This window comes from Astyanax mexicanus, chromosome 1 (genome assembly GCF_023375975.1).
Source record: "Astyanax mexicanus isolate ESR-SI-001 chromosome 1, AstMex3_surface, whole genome shotgun sequence".
In the NCBI taxonomy this organism is placed as follows: Eukaryota; Metazoa; Chordata; class Actinopteri; order Characiformes; family Acestrorhamphidae; genus Astyanax; species Astyanax mexicanus.
The window spans coordinates 3,269,337-3,289,233 of NC_064408.1; positions in this window are offsets into that span (position 1 = coordinate 3,269,337).

Sequence of the window (19,897 nt, forward strand, 5' to 3'; positions counted from 1 at the left end):
CTGGAGACACAGTTTTACCACTTTTTCACAGTTTTAAAAAGATTTTTGAGAAGTCTTATAAGTAATATATCATTAAAATGGTGGAGGGATACGTGTACGGTGCTTCGTGACAAAAAGTAGTACTTAAAGAATATGGATACTTCAAAAAACTTAGTTTTACCATTGGTTTTGTTTGTTTTGTTTGCTTATGTTGCTTCATGACAAAAAGTAGTTCCTAAAGAAAATGTACTCTTCTAAAAATCTGTTTTAGCACAGTTTTTTTTAGTTTTAAGAAGATTTTTAAATTCTTAAGTCACATATTATTAAAATGGTGGAGGGATACATGTACAGTGCTTCGTGACAAAAAGAAGTCCCTAGAGAAAATGTACTCTTCAAAAAATTAGTTTTAACACTGATTTTTTTAGTTTTAAAAAACATTTTTAAAGTCCAATAAGTAACAAATCATTAAATTGGTGGATGAATACGTGTATAGTGCTTTGTGACAAAAAGTAGTTCCTAAAAAAAATGTACTCTTCTAAAAATCTGTTTTAACACAGTTTTTTTTAGTTTTAAGAAGTCACATCATTAAAATGGTGGAGGGATACGTGTACGGTGCTTTGTGACAAAAAGTAGTCCCTAGAGAAAATGTACTCTTCAAAAATTAGTTTTACCACTGATTTCTTTTAGTTTTAAAAATATTTTTAAAGTCCTATAAGTCACATATCATTAAAATGGTGGATGAATACGTGTATGGTACATCAGGACAAAAATTAGTCCCTAAAGAAAATGTACTCTTCATTTTTTTATAATTTCTATAAAATGTATATAAAACAGATTCACAGCAAACACCTGCTTTAATTTGAACCAGTTTCACCATTGTTTTAGAAGGTTTTGAGCAATTAATAAAACTATAGAAACAACGTAAAAAATGAAAAACTAAAGAGTTTTGGGAAAGACTTATACAGTCTTATACATGTCATTAAACACATGTACAGTTTTACCACTGTTTCTTTTTAAAAGAGCATCAAATAAATATGTGGATTTTTTCTTTACAATAAACCACAAATTCACACCAAAATCACACTGTTTGCAGAATAGTTTTGGCCCATTTTGGACCAGCACAAACCACCACGATTAAAAAGTAAAGAACTAATAAAACTATGAAATAACAATTCAGAAATAACAGAACAGAATCCGAGCCAAGGTCAAATTCAAGAGCATTGCCAGACTAATATTGCACTTTCCCTATTTGTCTGTTATTTGTTTAAATAAGTGAAAAGACAAAAAAAAACTAAACAATTAGATTTTTTTAAGCAAGACAAAATTATGTTTAGGCTCTTAAAAGTTAAACACAGTTTTACAGTGAAAGAATTGGTAAAATTAATGAAATCCTGGGAAAAACTGTGTTTAAAATGCAGTAAAGTTTCTATGTTTCTATGCAACTTTCCATATTATTTCCATGTTATTTGTTTAAATAAGTAAAAAGATGAAATAAAACCAAACAAATACATCTTGTAAAGCAATACAAAGTTATGTATAGTATGTACAGTAGTATGCTATTGAAATGTATGACATGATCCTCATACGAAAGAATTGGTAAAAATAATTAAATTCTTGGTTTGACAAAATGTGTAAAAAAATAAAATCAGTAAAGTTTTTCTGTAATGAATGCCAAACTCACAGCAAACCCCTACTTTTTAACCGTTTTCTCTAAAGTTTCAGACATTTTGGCACAGAAACTACAAAAATAAAAAACTAAGAAATGGAATAAAGTCAGAAAACAACAGTTCAGAAAGAACTGAAACAACAGTACAGAATACAAACCAACAAAATTACAAAATTTATTTGCACAATTGTTTTGGAAACTTTTGAAACTATAAAAAAACATATTTTTACTGCTTTTACTGTTTTTTACTGGACGATTGACAAACTTTGGATATCTTTACACTCGTTAATCTGTTTAAAACAAGTCAATACACTGTATCAAATAAATATTTTGTTTTACTTTACAATAAACCACAAATTTGCACCAATTTCACACAATTAAAATTATTTTTTTAAAGCAAGACAGAATTATGTTTAGGCTCTTAAATGTTAAACATGATTTTACAGTGAAAGAATTGGTAAAAATAATGAAATTATGGGTTTCAAAATGCAGTAAGGTTTCCCTGTAATAAACACCGAACTCACAGCAAACCCCTGGTTTTTATTTTTCCTAGTTTCTCTGAAGTTCTGGATGTTTTTGGCACAAGCGACTATAAAAATAAAAACTAAGAAACTAATAAAATCAGAAAACAACAGTTCAGAAAGAACTGAAAGAACAGTACAGAATAAAAACCGAACGCTTATAAAAAACACAGGAGGCCGAGATCAAATTGGAGTGGAACTCATCTATAGTACATTAGATATCCGTCCACTCACGGCTTCTTATTCCCCCTCTCCGAACCCGCCGACCCCGCCCCCCTCCAGCTGAATTCCTGCTCTGAAATACATCACAGTGTCTGAGAGGAGAACCCCTGATCAAAGCCCCGCTGTACTACGCCTTCATTAATACAATATAAACATTACAGCATATGCTGCACATTTACCAACCAGCTGCTCAGAGACAGACAGACAGACAGAGAGAGAGACAGACAGAGAGAGAGAGACAGAGAGAGAGACCAGAGAGAGAGACAGAGAGAGAGAGAGAGAGAGACAGAGAGACAGACACAGAGACAGACACAGAGAGAGAGTGAGAAATAGATATATAGATATTAAAATAGAAATGAAAGGATAGAGAGACAGAGACACAAACCAAGAGAAATACTGAGAAAAAGACTATACATTGTTATATAGTGGACAATAACTATATATATATATATATATATATATATATATATATATATATATATATATATATATATATATATATACAGTGAGTCCAAGAAGTATTTGATCCCTTGCTGATTTTCTTTGTTTGCCCACTAATAAATACACTATCCTTCTGCACTTTTAATGGTAGATATATTCTAACATGGAGAGACAGAATATCAAGACAAAAATCCAGAATATAATTTTAAAGAATATATTTTAATTAATTTGTATTTCAATGAGGAAAATAAGTATTTGATCCCTCTTGCCAAACACACTCAATACTTAGTGGCAAAGCCTTTGTTTGCAAGCACAGCGGTGAGACGTTTGTTGTAGTTAACCACAAGTTTAGCACACACACCAGGGGGAATTTTGGCCCACTCTTCTTTGCAGATCCTCTCTAAATCATGAAGGTTGGTGGGCTGTCGCTTGTCAACTCTGACCTTCAGCTCCCTCCATAGATTTTCGATCGGATTGAGGTCTGGCGACTGGCTGGGCCACTCCATGACCTTAATGTGATTTTTCTTGAGCCAATCCTTTGTTGCCTTTGCTGTATGTTTAGGGTCGTTATCATGTTGGAAGACCCAACCACGGCCCATTTTCAGATCCCTGGCAGAGGGGAGGAGGTTGTCCCTCAGGATTGTGCGGTACATGGCTCCATCCATCTTCCCAGTGATGCGGTGAAGTAGCCCTGTACCCTTGGCAGAGAAACACCCCCAAAACATTATGCTTCCACCTCCATGCTTGACGGTGGGCACAGTGTTCTTGGGGTCATAGGCAGCATTTTTCTTCCTCCACACATGGCGGGTGGAGTTGAGGCCAAAAAGTTCAATTATGGTCTCGTCTGACCACAAAACCTTCTCCCAATAACTTGGTTCATCTTTCAAATGATCATTGGCATACTTGAGGCGCGCCTCCACATGTGCTCTCTATTCAGCAGGGGTACCTTTCGGGCACTGCAGGATGTGAATCCATTGTTGCGCAAAGTGTTGCCAATTGTTTCCTTGTAAACTGTGGTCCCAGCTGCCTTCAGGTCATTTGCTAACTCCTGCCGAGTGGTTGCAGGACGATTTCTGACCGGTCTCAGCATCATTGCCACCCCACGAGGCGAAATCTTCTTTGGAGCACCGGGCCGAGGTCTGTTGATTGTCATGTTATACTCTTTAAACTTTCTGATAATTGCACCAATAGTTGTTACTTTCACATCCAACACCTTACTAATCTTTTTGTAGCCCATTCCAGCTTTGTGAAGGTCAACAATTCTGACTCTGAGGTCCTGTGACAGCTCTTTGGTTTTACCCATGTTGGAGACTTGAAATCTGTGTGATCTGTCTGATTCTGTGGACAGGTGTTTTTCACACAAGTGATTAGTGAGAACAGGTGGCTTCAGGTCAGGTAACAAGTTGATTGGGAGTGTCTAACTGGTCTGTAAAAGCCAGAACTGCTAATGAATACTAAGGGATCAAATACTTATTTCACTCCATGATATACAAATCAATTAATATATATTGCTTAGATTTATTTTCTGGATTTTCTTTTTAATATTCTGTCTCTCCATGTAAGAATACATCTACCATTAAAAGTATAGAATGATCATGTCTTTATTAGTGGGCCAACGAAGAAAATCAGCAAGGGATCAAATACTTCTTGGACTCACTGTATATAGACATGTATATATATATATATATATATATATATATATATATATATATATATATATATAAAGAAACATGTATAAAGAGTGATAGAAAAAGAGAAGGAAAGACAAACAGAAAGAGAAAGACAGAGAGAAAGACACTGGGAGAGAGAACAACATACATGCAAAAAGACATACAGAGAGAGAGTGCAAGATAGAATAAAGAGGGACAGAGAGAGGGGTGGAGACAGTGATAGAGAGTGGAAGAGAGAGATAGAGAAAGAGGTAGAGAGAGAAGTAGAAAGAAAGAGAGGTAGAGAGAGAGGGGAAAGGGGTAGCGACAGAGAGAGAGGTAGAGAGGGAGGTAAAAAAAAGAGGAATAGAGAGGTAGAGAGAGTAAGGTAGAAAGAAGTAGAAAGGTAGTGAGAGAGAGGTAGAAAGAAAGAAGAAGAGAGAGAGAAGCAGAGAAAGTTAAAGAGAGAAATAGAAATAGGTAAAAAAGGTAAAGGTGGAGCGAGAGAGGTAAATAAAGAGAGAGAGGTAGAAAGAGAGAGGTGGACAGAGAGTGGTAGTGAGCGTTAGAGAGATAGAAAGAGAGGTTGAGATAGAAGTAGAAGATAGTAAAATGAGTGAGGTAGAAAGAGAGGGAGAGAAAGATGAAGAAAGAGTGTGAGGAATATGGAGAGAGAGGGAGAGAAAGAGGTAGAGAGAGAAATAGAAAAGAGTAGAAAGAGAGGGAGAGAAGGAGAGATATTAGTAAAGAAAGAAAGAGAAAAAGAGAGCGAAAGGGAAAAGAGGTAGAAAAGAGAGAGGTAGAGAGAGAGGTAGAGAGAGAAAAAAGGTAGAGAAAGAGTAGAGAGAGAGAGAGATGTAGAAAAAGAAAGAGAGAGAAAAAGAGACAGGTGAAGAAAGAAAAAAGAGAAGTAGAGAAAGAGAGGGAGGTAGAAAGAAAGAAGTAGAGACAGAGATGTAGAAAGGTAGAATAAAGCAGAAAGAGATAGAGGTAGAGGGGAGAGAGGTAGAAAGAGAGCAAGTAACACAGAAAAATGGAGAGAGAGAGAGAGAGAGAGGTAGAGAAGTAAATAAAGAGAAGTAGAAAAAGGTGGAAAGAGAGGGAGTGAGTAAGGTAAATAAAGTGAGGTAGATGTAGAAAGAGAGAGTTAGAGAAAGAGGTAGATGGAGAAAGAGAGGTAGAGAGGGAGGGAAAAGAGGTAGAGATAGAGAGAGGTAAAGAATGAGGTACAGATAGAGAGGTAGAAAGAGAGGTAGAGAGAAAAAGGTTAAGAGGTAGAAAGAGAGAGGCAGAAAGAGAGATCGAGGTAGAGAGAGGTAAAGAGGTAGAAAGAGAGAGATAGAGGAAGAGATAAAGGTATAGAGAGAGGTAGAGAGAGAGAAAGAGGTAGAGAGAGAGAGGTAAAAAGGTAGAAAGAGAGAGGTAGAGAGAGGTAGAGAGTGATAGAGGTAGAGAGAGGTAGAGAGAGAGAGAGGTAGAGAAAGAGGTAAAAAAGTAGAAAGAGAGAGGCAGAAAAAGAGATCGAGGTAGAGAGAGATAGAGGTAGAGATAAAGGTATAGAGAGAGGTAGAGAGAGATAGAGGTAGAGAGAGGTAAAAAGGTAGAAAGAGAGAGGTAGAGAGAGAGAGGTAGAGAGAGATAGAGGTAGAGAGAGAGGTATAGAGAGAGGTAGAGAGAGAGGTAGAGAGAGGTAAAAAGGTAGAAAGAGAGAGGTAGAGAGAGAGAGGTAGAGAGAGATAGAGGTAGAGAGAGAGGTATAGAGAGAGGTAGAGAGAGAGGTAGAGAGAGGTAAAAGGTAGAAAGAAAGAGGTAGAGAGAGAGACAGAGGTAGAGAAAGAGGTAAAAAGGTAGAAAGAGAGGTATAGAGATAAAGAGGTAAAGAATCAGAGAGAGAGAGATAGAAAGAGAGAGGTAGTGAGCGGTAAAGAGATAGAAAGAGAGAGAGGTAGAGAGAGGTAAAAGGTAGAAAGAAAGAGGTAGAGAGAGAGACATAGAGGTAGAGAAAGAGGTAAAAAGGTAGAAAGAGAGAGGTATAGAGATAAAGAGGTAAAGAATCAGAGAGAGAGAAAGAGAGATAGAAAGAGAGAGGTAGTGAGCGGTAGAGAGATAGAAAGAGAGGTTGAGAGAGAAGTAGAAAATGGTAAAAATAGAGGGAGGTAGAAAGAAAGGGGTAAAGAAAAAGGTAAAAAAAGAGACGGGTAAAGAAAGAAAGAAAAAAAGAGAAGTAGCAAAAGAGAGGGAGGTAGAGAAAGAGAGAGGTAAAGAGAAAAAGGTTAAGAGGTAGAAAAAGAGATAGAGGTAGAGAGAGAAAGGTAAAGAAAGAGAGAGAGGGAGGGGAAAGAGGTCTACGTTTGACCAGCCAGATTCTAACAGAGGAGCTTGTATGTCTCTCTGCCAAATTGTCTTGGCAACAACAATTGTCCTGGCAACAGGTCCGTACACCTCTGCTCACGGTGTTCAAGGCTTTCCCCCTCTCTCTCTCTCTCTCTCTCTCCCTCCCTCGCTCTCTCTCTCTCCCTCCCTCGTTCTCTCTCTCTTTCTCTCCGAAACGAAACACAACAAAATGTCTCCTGCAGCTGGGCTCCCTTAAGCCCGGCCGCTCCGCTCGCACTCGCTCATAAAGTGCCAGTGTCCTTTTCCAGCTCCACCACATAATACAGGGTAGGATAAACAACACCTGGGCCGAGCCGCTCCGATAATCGCGAGCCTGTTCTGACCAGTCCAGAAGAAAGAAAGAAAGAAAGAAAGAGAGAGAGAGAAAGAAAGGAACGAATGCCCTCAGTCAAACAATAAGGACATTTCCAATACACTGTAACCCCGCTCGGTATAATGAACGCTCCGTCTGCGGCTATAATATCAGAACTGTGGCATTTAGAGACACTTTAAACCCTGTGTTCGTTACAAACTAGATTAATCTGAATTATAGAGATGGACATCAAACATGAGGACATCAAGATTTAGTTTGTCGTGTTGGTAATGTGTGAAAAAAATAAAAGATATTTCATATAAAACAAATATATATTTAGAGAGAGAGACCTAGTAAGAGACATAGAAACCTACGAAGAGAACATAAAGAGAGACACACATTTCTAAAGAGAGAAAGACATATAGAAAGAGACATATATAGAGGGACATAGAAAACATTCGACATAAGCAACGATCCCTCCACGGCTATAATATCAGAACTGTGGCATTTAGAGACACTTTTAACCCTGTGTTCTTTACAAACTAGATTAATCTGAATTATAGAGATGGACAAAAACGAGGACATTAAGATTTAGTTTGTCGTGTTGGTAATTTGTGAAAAAAATCGGAAAACACACTGCAAAAACATTGAATGGCAAAAACTCATGGAATAGAAGCAATAAAATCTGCAAAATTGGTAAGAAAATTCTTCTTAGTAAGATTAAAAAAAAAGCAAATCCAAAGTCTCAAAATCATCTGAGTTTAAATGACTTAAAATGAGTTGCAAATTCTATGTTAGGCTGATTTTGATCACTATTCCTAAAATAAAATGAGAAAAAAATAAGATGTATTGGCTAGAAATAAAAACAAATTGCTAAGATTTAGATTTTTTCAAAATCACATTCACACGTTCACATTCTTATATTGTTTTGGCTAAATTCCAGTTCCAGATAGGAAAACATTAATAAATATTTGGCAAACAAAAGTATTAGGCTGAAAATGGCAAAAAATATCTCATGTTGTTCAGTTGAATAAGTGTATGGATGGAATAGTAAATAAAATTTGTTTTTATTGAAAATTAAGACAAAACTCATTTACATTAAGGATCTATAACCTAATTAAAGAAAACACACAATTTCGGTATAATAGTGACCCTGCTCTTAAGGGTACAAAAGAAAGCAAAAGAGAGAGGCAGAGAAAGAGAGAGAGAGAGAGTAAGAAACGTCAAAGAAATAAGAAACAGAATGAAACAGAATAAAAAGTCAAACAATAAGGACATTTCCAATACACTGTAACCCCGCTCGGTATAATGAACGCTCCGTCTGCGGCTATAATATCAGAACTGTGGCATTTAGAGACACTTTAAACCCTGTGTTCTTTACAAACTAGATTAATCTGAATTATAGAGATGGACAAAAATGAGGACATCAAGATTTAGATTGTCGTGTTTTTAATTTGTGAAAAAAATCAGAAAACACACTGCAAAAACATCCAATGGCAAAAACCTAAAATGTAAAGGAAATGAAAGCAATAGATTCTGCAAAATAATTTCTAAAAATCCAAAGTCTTAAAATGAGCGAAGTAAGACTTAAATGAAGCAAAATCTTAAAAGCTTAATTCTTATTAAAATAAGATGCAAACTCTACCTTAGGCTGATTATGATCACTATTCCTAAAATAAGCAAAACAATCTTACAAAAACAAGTAATATTCTTATCAGAGAACAAAATAACATGTATTGCCTAGAAATTAGATAATTTTACTTGCTAAGATTTTGCTTTTTTGCAGTGTAAAATCGGTTCACATTCTTTTCACTAATTTATTGGCTAAAAAACGGTTACAAACAGGAAAGCTGTGATATTTGGAAAACAAAAGTATTTAGCTGAAAATGTAAAAAAAATAATAATAACTTTCAAAAATATGCAGTTTAAAAAGTCTCAAAATGAGCAAAGTAAGACAAAAATCAAGCATAATCTTAAAAGCTTAATTTAAACACAAGAATCAGAAACACTTTACTGGTGACTTTTTGTTGCTCATTTCAAGTTTAAAATAAGATGCAGATTCTATGTAAGGCTGATTTTGATCATTATTCTTAAAATAAGCAAAGCAAACAAAACAAAACTCCTCATCAGAGAAAAGATAAGATGTATGGACTAGAAATTAGATCATTTTACTCACTGTTTTTTGCAGTGCAAAATGGGTTCACATTCTTACTTTTTTTTTGGCTGAATCCCAGTTCCAAATAGGAAAGCACTGAATATTTGGCAAATAAAAGTAAGGGTTTGAGGCATTCAGTTAGCATCATGCTAATACAGAGAGGTATTTTTTTAGGGATATCCTGCAAAAATGAACAAATCAAGAGCCAAACAAGCCGACATTTAGGGCAGGAATGGGTTAAAATGGGTTTTTGTACATGTGATTTTTTTTTGGCCAAACTAAGAAAGCTTCATTCGGACACAATAATCAGAGTAACTTGATTGGTCATTTTTTTTGTTGTTGCTTATTTCAAGTTTAAATGACTTAAAATAAGATGCAAATTCATAAGTAAGGTTGATGATGATTATTATTCTTAAATTAAACAAAATGATCAGGGAAAAAATAAGATGTATTGGCTAGAAATTAGATTGCTTTAAATTTTAAATTTAGTTTTTTGCAGTGCAAACTTGGTTCACAATTTTATATATATTTTTGGCTAAATCCCAGTTCCAAATAGGAAAGCAAACAAAAGTATTATGCTGAAAACGCCACGGGTTTGAGGCATTTGTCATTTCTCATTATTAGCATCGTGCTAATACAGAGGGGTATTTTTATGGATATCCTGCTAAAATTAGCAAAAGAGGTGCCAAACAAGCCAACATTTAGGGCAGGAAAGGGTTAAAATGGGTTATGGTACATCTGATTTTTTGGTCAAACGATCACTTTAATGCTTTACTGCTGTAACGCCTCGCAACGAACTTTCTCCAGGCTGTTTTGTTTGTTAGCGCTGAATGCTAAGCGCTAAGCATGTTTGATAACAGGCTGGTAAAAGTGTGTGAAAGGGCAAGAGTCCAAACTACCAACCGGTGCCACTTCCCACAGAACCGTACAGCCGCTGTTGCCAGGGGAAAGACATTTTCTGGCTTTTTCTATTTCTAAATCTCTGTTCTATTTCTATTCTACTTCTATTTTCTATTTCTATTCCTGGTACCTGGCTGGTATGTGTGTGTTTAGCCAACCGTCGCCAAACGGCAGGACAGGTTAAACAGCTTTCGGCTGCTTCAGATTCAGCCTGTGCCAGCTGCCAACTCTAAAGCCTGGTTATTAACGAGCGTCCTGATAGAAGCTTCTTTCTTTCTTCTTCTTTCTTTCTGTCTTTTCTCTCTCTTTCTTTTTTCATGTTTTTCTTTTTTTTCTCCTTTTTTCCCTCTCTGTCTCCTTTTATTGCTTGCCTGAGATCCCGCTCTCTCTCTCTCTCTCTTTATTTTTCTCTCTCTCTTTTTCTTTTTTCTTCTCGTCTTCTTCGTGGGTGAACACGTTTCAGCCGAGTTCAGCCCCCGTCCCTTTTTTCCAAAATGGAGGACATCCTATCTTTCTTTCTGTCTCTCTGTCTGTTTCTGTCTCCTCGGTTCAGTGTTTGTATTTTTTTTTTTTCCTACAATCAGTAAATAAATTGTATATATTTAGAAACATATAAACATAAGGAATCATGTAGTAACTTAAAAACTGTGTTAAAAAAAATGTACAGAAGCATTTAGATAGGTGCTCTTATCTGTGTTGCTCTGCTCAACTTATCCCTCCCAGCCTGGGGCAATACTGATTAGTGCCATTTCCATCACTGTCACGTTTTTTAACGGTCGTTGCGGCCACTGCACTGCACTTGAGAATACTTATTATTCATAATTTTCATAATTTTTAAACTTGAGCCAACCACTGCCAAACTAAATTTACTTAAAACACTAAAGACACTAAAATCAAACTTTTAGCTTTCTACAGTCAGTAAATGTTGATTTTCCAGGAACAATTCAAACTGTTCTTCTAACTTTCTCTGTTAGGGATTAGTCCAAAAACAAACTTTTAGCTTTCTATAACCTTTTTTTAAAAACTGTTCTTCTAAACGTTCTCTCTCAGCTAACAAAAGTTACTTCAAACACTTTAGACACTAAAATCAAACTTTTAGCTTTCTACAGTCAGCAAATGTTAACTTTCCTGATACCTTTTAAATAGGATCCTTGCCATTTGAGATCAGAATGACCTAATTGGTCCAAAATCAAACTTTTAGCTTTTTACACTCTGTAAATGTTAACTTTCCTGGAACCTTTTTTTAAAACGTTTCTTCTAAACGTTCTTCTAATGTTCTCTGTTAGCTAACAAAATTTACTTCAAACACTATAGACACTGAAATCAAACTTTTAGCTTTCTACAGTCAACAAAAGTTAACTTTCCTGGAAGCTTTTAAAAAGTATTCTTGCCATTTGGGATCAAAGGGACCTAATTAATCAAAAAATAAACTTTTAGCTTTTTATAGTTAGTAAATGTTAACTTCCCTGGAACTTTTTTCAATATGATCCTTGCCATTTTGGATTAGAAGGACCTAATTAGTCCAAAATCAAACTTTTAGCTTTCTTCAGTCAGTAAAAGTTAACTTTCCAGGAACCTTTTTTAAAAAACTGTTCTTCTAAATGTCCTTCTAAATATTCTCTGTTAGCTGAGACATCCTGAGCCAACCCTTGTCCAACTAACTTTACTTAAAACACTACAGACACTAAAATCAAACATTGAGCTTTCTACAGTTCACTTTCCTGGAACCTTTTAAGAATGATCCTTGTCATTTGGGATCAGAATGTCCTAAATAATCCAAAATCAAACTTGTAGCTTTCTGCAGTCAATAAATGTTACTGGAATCTTTTTTAAACTGTTCTTCTAAATGTTCTCTGCTAGCCGGGTCGTCCTGAGCCAACCCTTGTCAAACTAAATTTACTGAAAACATTATAGACACTAAAATCAAACTTTTAGCTTTCTACAGTCAGTAAACATTGACTTTCCAGGAACATTTTCCAACTGTTCTTCTAAATATTCTTCTAACTTTCTCTGTTAGCTGGGATTAGAAGAACCTTATTAGTACAAAATCAAACTTTTAACTTTCTACAGTCAGTAAAAAATAACTTTCCAGGAACCCTTTTTTTAAACTGTTCTTCTAAACATCTAAACATTCTCTGTTAGCTGGGATGTCCTGAGCCAGACCTTGTCAAACTAAATTTACTTAAAACACTAAAGACACTAAAATTAAACTTTTAGCTTTCTACACTCATTAAATGTTAACTTTTCTGAAACCTTTTAAAAATATCCTTGGCATTTGGGATTAGAAGGACCTGATTGGTCCAAAATTAAACTTTTAGCTTTCTGCAGTCAGTGAAAGTTAACTTTCCAGGAACCTTTTTTTAAACTGTTCTTCTAACGTTCTCTGTTCTCTGTTAGCCGAGACGTCCTGAGCCAGCCCTTGTCCTGACTGTAAGGAATAAAACACTAAAGTTAGGCTGGGTTAAGTTCTCTCTCCGCCGGATTATCTCCGTCCTGAGTGTGTGTGAGTGTGAGCGAGTGTGTGTTTTCTTCTCTTTACAAACCATTTCCAGATATTTTTCCTTTTAGAAATGCCAGTGATCTCACACGGACTCGCTGAGCACCATATGGGTGCCGGGGTGAGCTGAGGACACGCATGCACCCTGGCAAACATACAACTTCCCTATTAGAATCCAAGATACATTTTTCACATCAGTGAAATGCCTGCGCCGCTCCGAGTGTGTATTTAAAGGAGGCGCTCGCCCGCCTCGCTCCGCCGGTCCACCTCCCTCCCAGAGCTGCTTTTGCCTAAACAAAATATGTTTGGACCCAGAAATTTGCTTATTAACCATTAACTGCCTGACAGGTTTTAGCTATGTGTACATACAGAAACGCCGCTGCCAGCTTGTCCCTGCCATCTGTCCACTTCCGTAAAAATAAGCCCCAGTGTTTAGGCCAAGCGTCGCACCAGCCAACCTGTTTACACTTCACACTGTACATATATTTATATTTATATATATATATATATATATATATATATATATATATATATATATATACATATATAGAACATATATATAGAACACATATATATATATATACTACACCCCACAGCCGGGGACACAGCCAACCTGTTTACACTACACACTGTTTATATATATTTATATTTATATACATATATATATATATATATATATATATATATATATATATATACATATATAGAACATATATATAGAACACATATATATATACTACACCCCACAGCCGGGGACACAGCCAACCTGTTTACACTACACACTGTATATATATTTATATTTATATATATATATATATATATATATATATATATATATATATATATATATATATATATACATATATAGAACATATATATAGAACATATATATATATACTACACCCCACAGCCGTGGACACAGCCAACCTGTTTACACTACACACTGTTTATATATATTTATATTTATATACATATATATATATATATATATATATATATATATATATATATATATACTACACCCCGCAGCCGGGGACACCACCAGCCGCCAAACCACAGCCACCTTAAACTCAGCAATAACTAGTACACACATCTTAAACCAAATTAGAACTACAATATTATATAAGACCAATTGGTACTTTCAGTAGTGTGGGCAGTGCGCCAAGTCCTGCTGGAAAATGAAATCCACAAGTCCAAAGTCTTCTTCTTACAGCACTTCATGCTTCCCTCTGCTGACAACTTGGACAACTATGGGGATGCAGATTTCATTTTCCAGCAGGACTTACACACTATACAACCTCACCCACAGGATTAACTGTGAATTGTAAAACTTTTAATCCACTTTAAACTCTGAACAATTACGGCATATGCAGAAAAGCTGTGATCTTATTGGCTGGAACTTGCTTGCTATGGGAAATCCCCTGTAAAAAGTGCCTTTATTCCCCTTTTTCACTTTTGGTTTTAACTTTCTGTTTTATTGTGTGGTTCGGTTTTTGAGAGATAATTTTTTGAGACAAATTTGTGTCTTAAAAAAAAAAACTCCCAGTCACAAAGATGATCATAAATGTTATGATGGAAATGGCACTCATCAGGGCCACCCCAGGAAAGGACAACCATCTTCACACTGTGTGTATATATATATATATATATATATATATATATATATATAGACTATACAACCTCACCCACAATATCAACTGCAAATTGTAAAATTTTTAATCCACTTTAAACTTTTTTAAACAATTGCTGCATATGCAGAAAAGCTGTGATCTGATTGGCTGAAACTTGTTTTTGCTATGGGAAATCCCCTGTAAAAAGTGCCTATATTCCTCTTTTTCACTTTTGTTTATTATTACTATCTGTTTTCTGTGGGTTTTCTGGTATGGGTGTGTATGATCGAGCGAGTGTGTGTGTATAAGTGTGTGTGCAACAGGCAGATAGCAGCGACACACACACACACACACACACATACAGTCCTGCCCCTATACGAGTCATCTGAGGTGAACAATATACGCTCCCCTGGAGCTGCAGCCAAGTCCTGACGCACACCGTGACATTAACAAACACACACAGGAGGGCCGAGCGAGGGGTCAAACTCTCTCTCTCTCTCACACACACTCTCGCGCACTCTCGCGCAGCACTGAAAGTTTAAGGACAGCAGGCTTCTCCAGGCACGCCCACTCTGATAAATGGTAATAGCTGTAATATTTACAGCGTTCAGCAGCCCGGCCTACATTCCTGCTGTGTGTACTGATACACGGGTCACATCAGGACACCGAGTTTCCACTCTCAACGCTCCTCTGTATCCCTACGCCCGCCTCCTCTCGCGCCTGTAGCTTTAAGAATGATGTACGCTGTGAGCTCGGCTCTGATTGGCTCGTTCAAAAAGCAGCCAGTACTTGTAACCCGAGCCTCACAACATCCTGCATGTATTCCTCCTCCTGCACTACTGCCACTGCTGCCACCACAACCAGACTTTTTACAATAGGGGCAACAAACGAACACTACATATATACAAATCTGAGTAATAAACACTCTATAAACACCTCTATGGCATGACTTATCATTTTTGAGGAGAAAAAAAAAATCTACTTTTCCACTTTTTGAGAGATTTTTTTCTAACAATTTGTATTTTTTTCTTATTTTGTTATCACTGTGTCAGCATCAGAGGTGGAAAGTAACTAATTACTAGTAATTGAGTAGATTTTATGAGTAATTTGTCATTTTTTAAAGTAGTTTTTAAAATAGGTCATTTTACTTTTACTCAACTACATTTTGACACAAGTAATTTACTTCACTACATTGTTAAACTCCACGTTACTGAGTAAAAATTAAATGCTGGGGGAAAAAAAACTAATTGTCTGAATTAAAAAATAATTGAGTTTTGTTCTCCATGGCAGCGCAGCTGAACTTCTCCATGCAGTGTTTAATACGGTTAGCGGGAGAGACGCTGTGTGAATCAGCTGGGCTCGGGGGGAACCGGTGTTCTGTCGAGTTATGCTACCCATCAATATGTGCTTCTTTACAGCACTGCGCATGCACCCACCAACAGTTTTTGTATGTTTGGTATGGACCAAAGAGTCTAAAAGCGGAGAGAGTTGTAGCGCAGAAAACGGGCCAAAGAGTCTAAAAGCAGCGAGAATGCGTATTTGTAGAGTGGACAACGGGCCAAAGAGTCTGAATGCGGAGAGAGTGTTCAATTGTAGCACAGAAAACGGGCCAAAGAGTCTAAAAGCGGAGAGAGTGCGCAGTTGTAGTGCAGAAAACGGGCCAAAGAGTCTAAAAGCGGAGAGAGTGTGCAGTTGTAGTGCAGAAAACGGGCCAGAGAGTCTAACAATTCCAAAGAAATAAAAAATGGACAACAAATGCAGAAATTTTCAGTCATGTTGGGAAAATTACTATTTTTTAACTGAGTTCAGAGGGAAGTGTGTTTAATGTTTAATTTGTCAGGAATCAGTTGCCTAATTAGGAGTATAAGAGTATAATATTAAGAGACATTATGAAACGAAACATCAGTTTTAAAATCTTAGTTTACACAACACTGTCAAAGATTTTACTCAAGTAAAATGGTGTGTAAATTATACTAATCAAGAAAATGGTGTGTAAATGATACTAATCAAGAAAAAATAATAAGTTGTATATATTTCATTATTTGTTTTATTACAGAGTCTCTAGCCTGTGACTGCACTTATATTTCTCCTTCTGACCGTGTCCGTGTTAAATTCTGCAGACGTTTAAAGTGAAATAAATCAGTGTAATTCCGGTTTAACAGGGCTCACGCTCACTGTAAGCACTGGAACAAAGTGCCACCATTGGTGAAAGTCTCAGCTGTTGCCAGACGGCACGTTTTAGAAGGGCATCGCAGTGGAGAAAAGGCAAAAGGGGTGTAGCCTTATCTTGCGGAGCGCTATAGTCAGAGCCTATATTAAGCCTTCTCATGTAGAGAGACGCTGCCATATCACACTCAGCATTCCCAACCACCCGCCACCCGCCACCCTCACCCGCCACCCGCCACGGCCAGCAACCAGAAACACTCCACACGCTGCTGCCCAATTCACAGGAACATCACAATCATCCTCACAAAACCAGGAATTGTGTGGGTTGGGACAAAGCGACTGCGTGCAAAACCCATTCCTGTCAAACGCAAAACACCCCGGAGGAGCCGAGCGTCCAAAACACGATCAGAGCATCACCATTCCTCAAAACTCGCTTCAAAATGAGGAAACGCCTCTATATTCCTCTCTTTTCCCTCTTAATTTCCTTCATTTTTAAATATATTTGTCATATTTTCCCATCAAAGCCTCCATCTCTTAACCTGAGAACTGGTTGTGACAATAAAAATGTTACTAAAAAGATATTAAGAAGGTTTAAAATTGTAGTTTTGTCATGGCTATTTAGTGTATGAACTGGTAAAAAATATATCAATCTGTGTGTGTTGCATTTAGATGTTTTAGATTGTCCACTCTTAGAGTTGGACATGCTTGTGTAGTTCAGGTCATTGTCCTGTTACAGAACCCAACTGCGCTTGAGCTTTATAAGAAATACGATATATTATATATATTATATTTTTATATTATATTTTATAGTAAAACCTGCATCACCTATAAAATGTAGCACTTCTTAACCTGATAACTGGTTGTGACCTTAAAAAAAATCCATCCTTCATTCAATTCATTTTATTCACTTTTTGCTACAGTCCCATAATGCTCATCAGTAATTTTTAGATATACTGTATGTGTCACAATTAGATGTTTTAGATTGGCCACTCTCAGAGTTGGATGTGTTGTGTGGTCCAGGTCATTGTCCTGTTACAGAACCCAACTGCGCTTCAGCTTTTGGTCTCTTCATATAAGAAATATATACGAGCCCAGACATTTGGAGCATCACCATTTCTCAAAACTCGCTTCAAAATGAGGAAACTGGGGAAAGTGCTTCCTCTTTTTCCTCTTAATTTCCTTCATTTCTTAAATACATATTTGCTTTAGTTTCCCATCAAAACCTGCATCACCTCTTAACCTGATAACTGGATGTGCCACCCTTGGCTATAAAAGCAATAATATTAAAAATGTTATTAAAAAGATATTAAAAAGGTTTAAAATTGTAGTTCTTGAAAAAAACTACTTGCCTGGGCGACTCTGCTGCTGCTCAGCCAACAAAACCCAGGGGTGGATTTTTACACTCTGGATCTGGACTACCCACCTCTGTGTGTAAGTAACTATAGGTTTAAATAGGATCTCCGGTGGATTTGGTGTTTTATAGAGACTCTAGGACTAGATCAGTGTAGGCTGAACTGCACTTAGCAGGGTATTATTACACATGTTGTAAAGTAACATATGAGATTGAAAAGACAGTTATTAGTGTAAAAATGTCTTTATATTGAAAACGTTTCTAACTGTGGTCCGTCTCGCTGCCTCCTGGTGTTGCAGTGCTGTTAGCCAATCAGATGCGATATATATATATGTTTGCATGTACGAATATTTATGAGCACAAGATGAAATCCTATCGTTTCTCTCTGCCCACTCCTCCACGTGACTAAAGTAGTGTTATACTGGATCACCGGATCACTTTTTTCTTTCTTTTTCACAAAATCAGCTAAGATTGCATTCATTCATACTAGAGACACAACTAGACATTTTAAAATGAATTTTAAAAAAAAAACGATGGAATGAGACCTTTATACGCTTATGCCTACAGTTGTGGTCAAAAGTTTACATACACTTGTAAAAAAACATAATGTTATGGCTGTCTTGAGTTTTCAATAAGTTCTACAACTCTTATTTTTCTGTGATAGAGTGATCGGAACACATACATGTTTGTCACAAAAAACAGTCATAAAATTTGGTTCTTTCATAAATTTATTATGGGTCTGCTGAAAATGTCACCAAATCTGCTGGGTCAAAAATATACATACAGCAACAAAATTTGTCAATTTTGGTGATGTAGCGAGTTGTGTCAATCAAATTAGCTTCATGTCATGGCCTCTTCACTTCTTGTAAGTGATTCTGATTGACTACAGCTGTTGACTTCTCATGAGCCCATTTAAATAGGGCTCATTTGACCCAGTGATTAGACTCAGCTACAAAAGCTACAATGGGAAAGTCAAAGGAACTCAGTGTGGATCTGAAAAAGCGAATTATTGACTTGAACAAGTCAGGGAAGTCACTTGGAGCCATTTCAAAGCAGCTACAGGTCCCAAGAGCAACTGTGCAGACAATTATACGCAAGTATAAAGTGCATGGAACAGTTGTGTCACTGCCACGATCAGGAAGAAAACGCAAGCTATCACATGCTGCCGAGAGGAGATTGGTCAGGATGGTCAAGAGTCAACCAAGAATCACCAAGAAGCAGGTCTGCAAGGATTTGGAAGCTGATGGAACACAGGTGTCAGTCTCCACAGTCAAGCGTGTTTTACATCGCCATGGACTGAGAGGCTGCCGTGCAAGAAAGAAGCCCTTGCTCCAGAAAAGGCACCTTAAGACTCGGCTGAAGTTTGCTGCTGATCACATGGACAAAGATAAAACCTTCTGGAGGAAAGTTCTCTGGTCAGACGAAACAAAAATTGAGCTGTTTGGCCACAACACCCAGCAATATGTTTGGAGGAGAAAAGGTGAGGCCTTTAATCCCAGGAACACCATGCCTACTGTCAAGCATGGTGGTGGTAGTATTATGCTCAGGGGATGTTTTGCTGCCAGTGGAACTGGTTCTTTGCAGAAAGTAAATGGGATAATGAAGAAGGAGGATTACCTCCAAATTCTGCAGGAAAACTTAAAAACATCAGCCCGAAGGTTGGGTCTTGGGCGCAGTTGGGTGTTCCAACAAGACAATGACCCAAAACACACATCAAAAGTGGTAAAGGAATGGCTAAACCAGGCTAGAATTAAGGTTTTAGAATGGCCTTCCCAAAGTCCTGACTTAAACCCCATTGAGAACATGTGGACAGTGCTAAAGAAACGGGTTCATGCAAGAAAACCATCACATTTAGCTGAACTGCACCAATTCTGTCAAGAAGAGTGGTCAAACATTCGACCTGAAGCTTGCCAGGAGCTTGTGGATGGCTACCAAAAGCGCCTAGTTGCCGTGAAAATGGCCAAGGGACATGTAACCAAATACTAATGTTGCTGTATGTATATTTTTGACCCAGCAGATTTGGTGACATTTTCAGCAGACCCATAATAAATTTA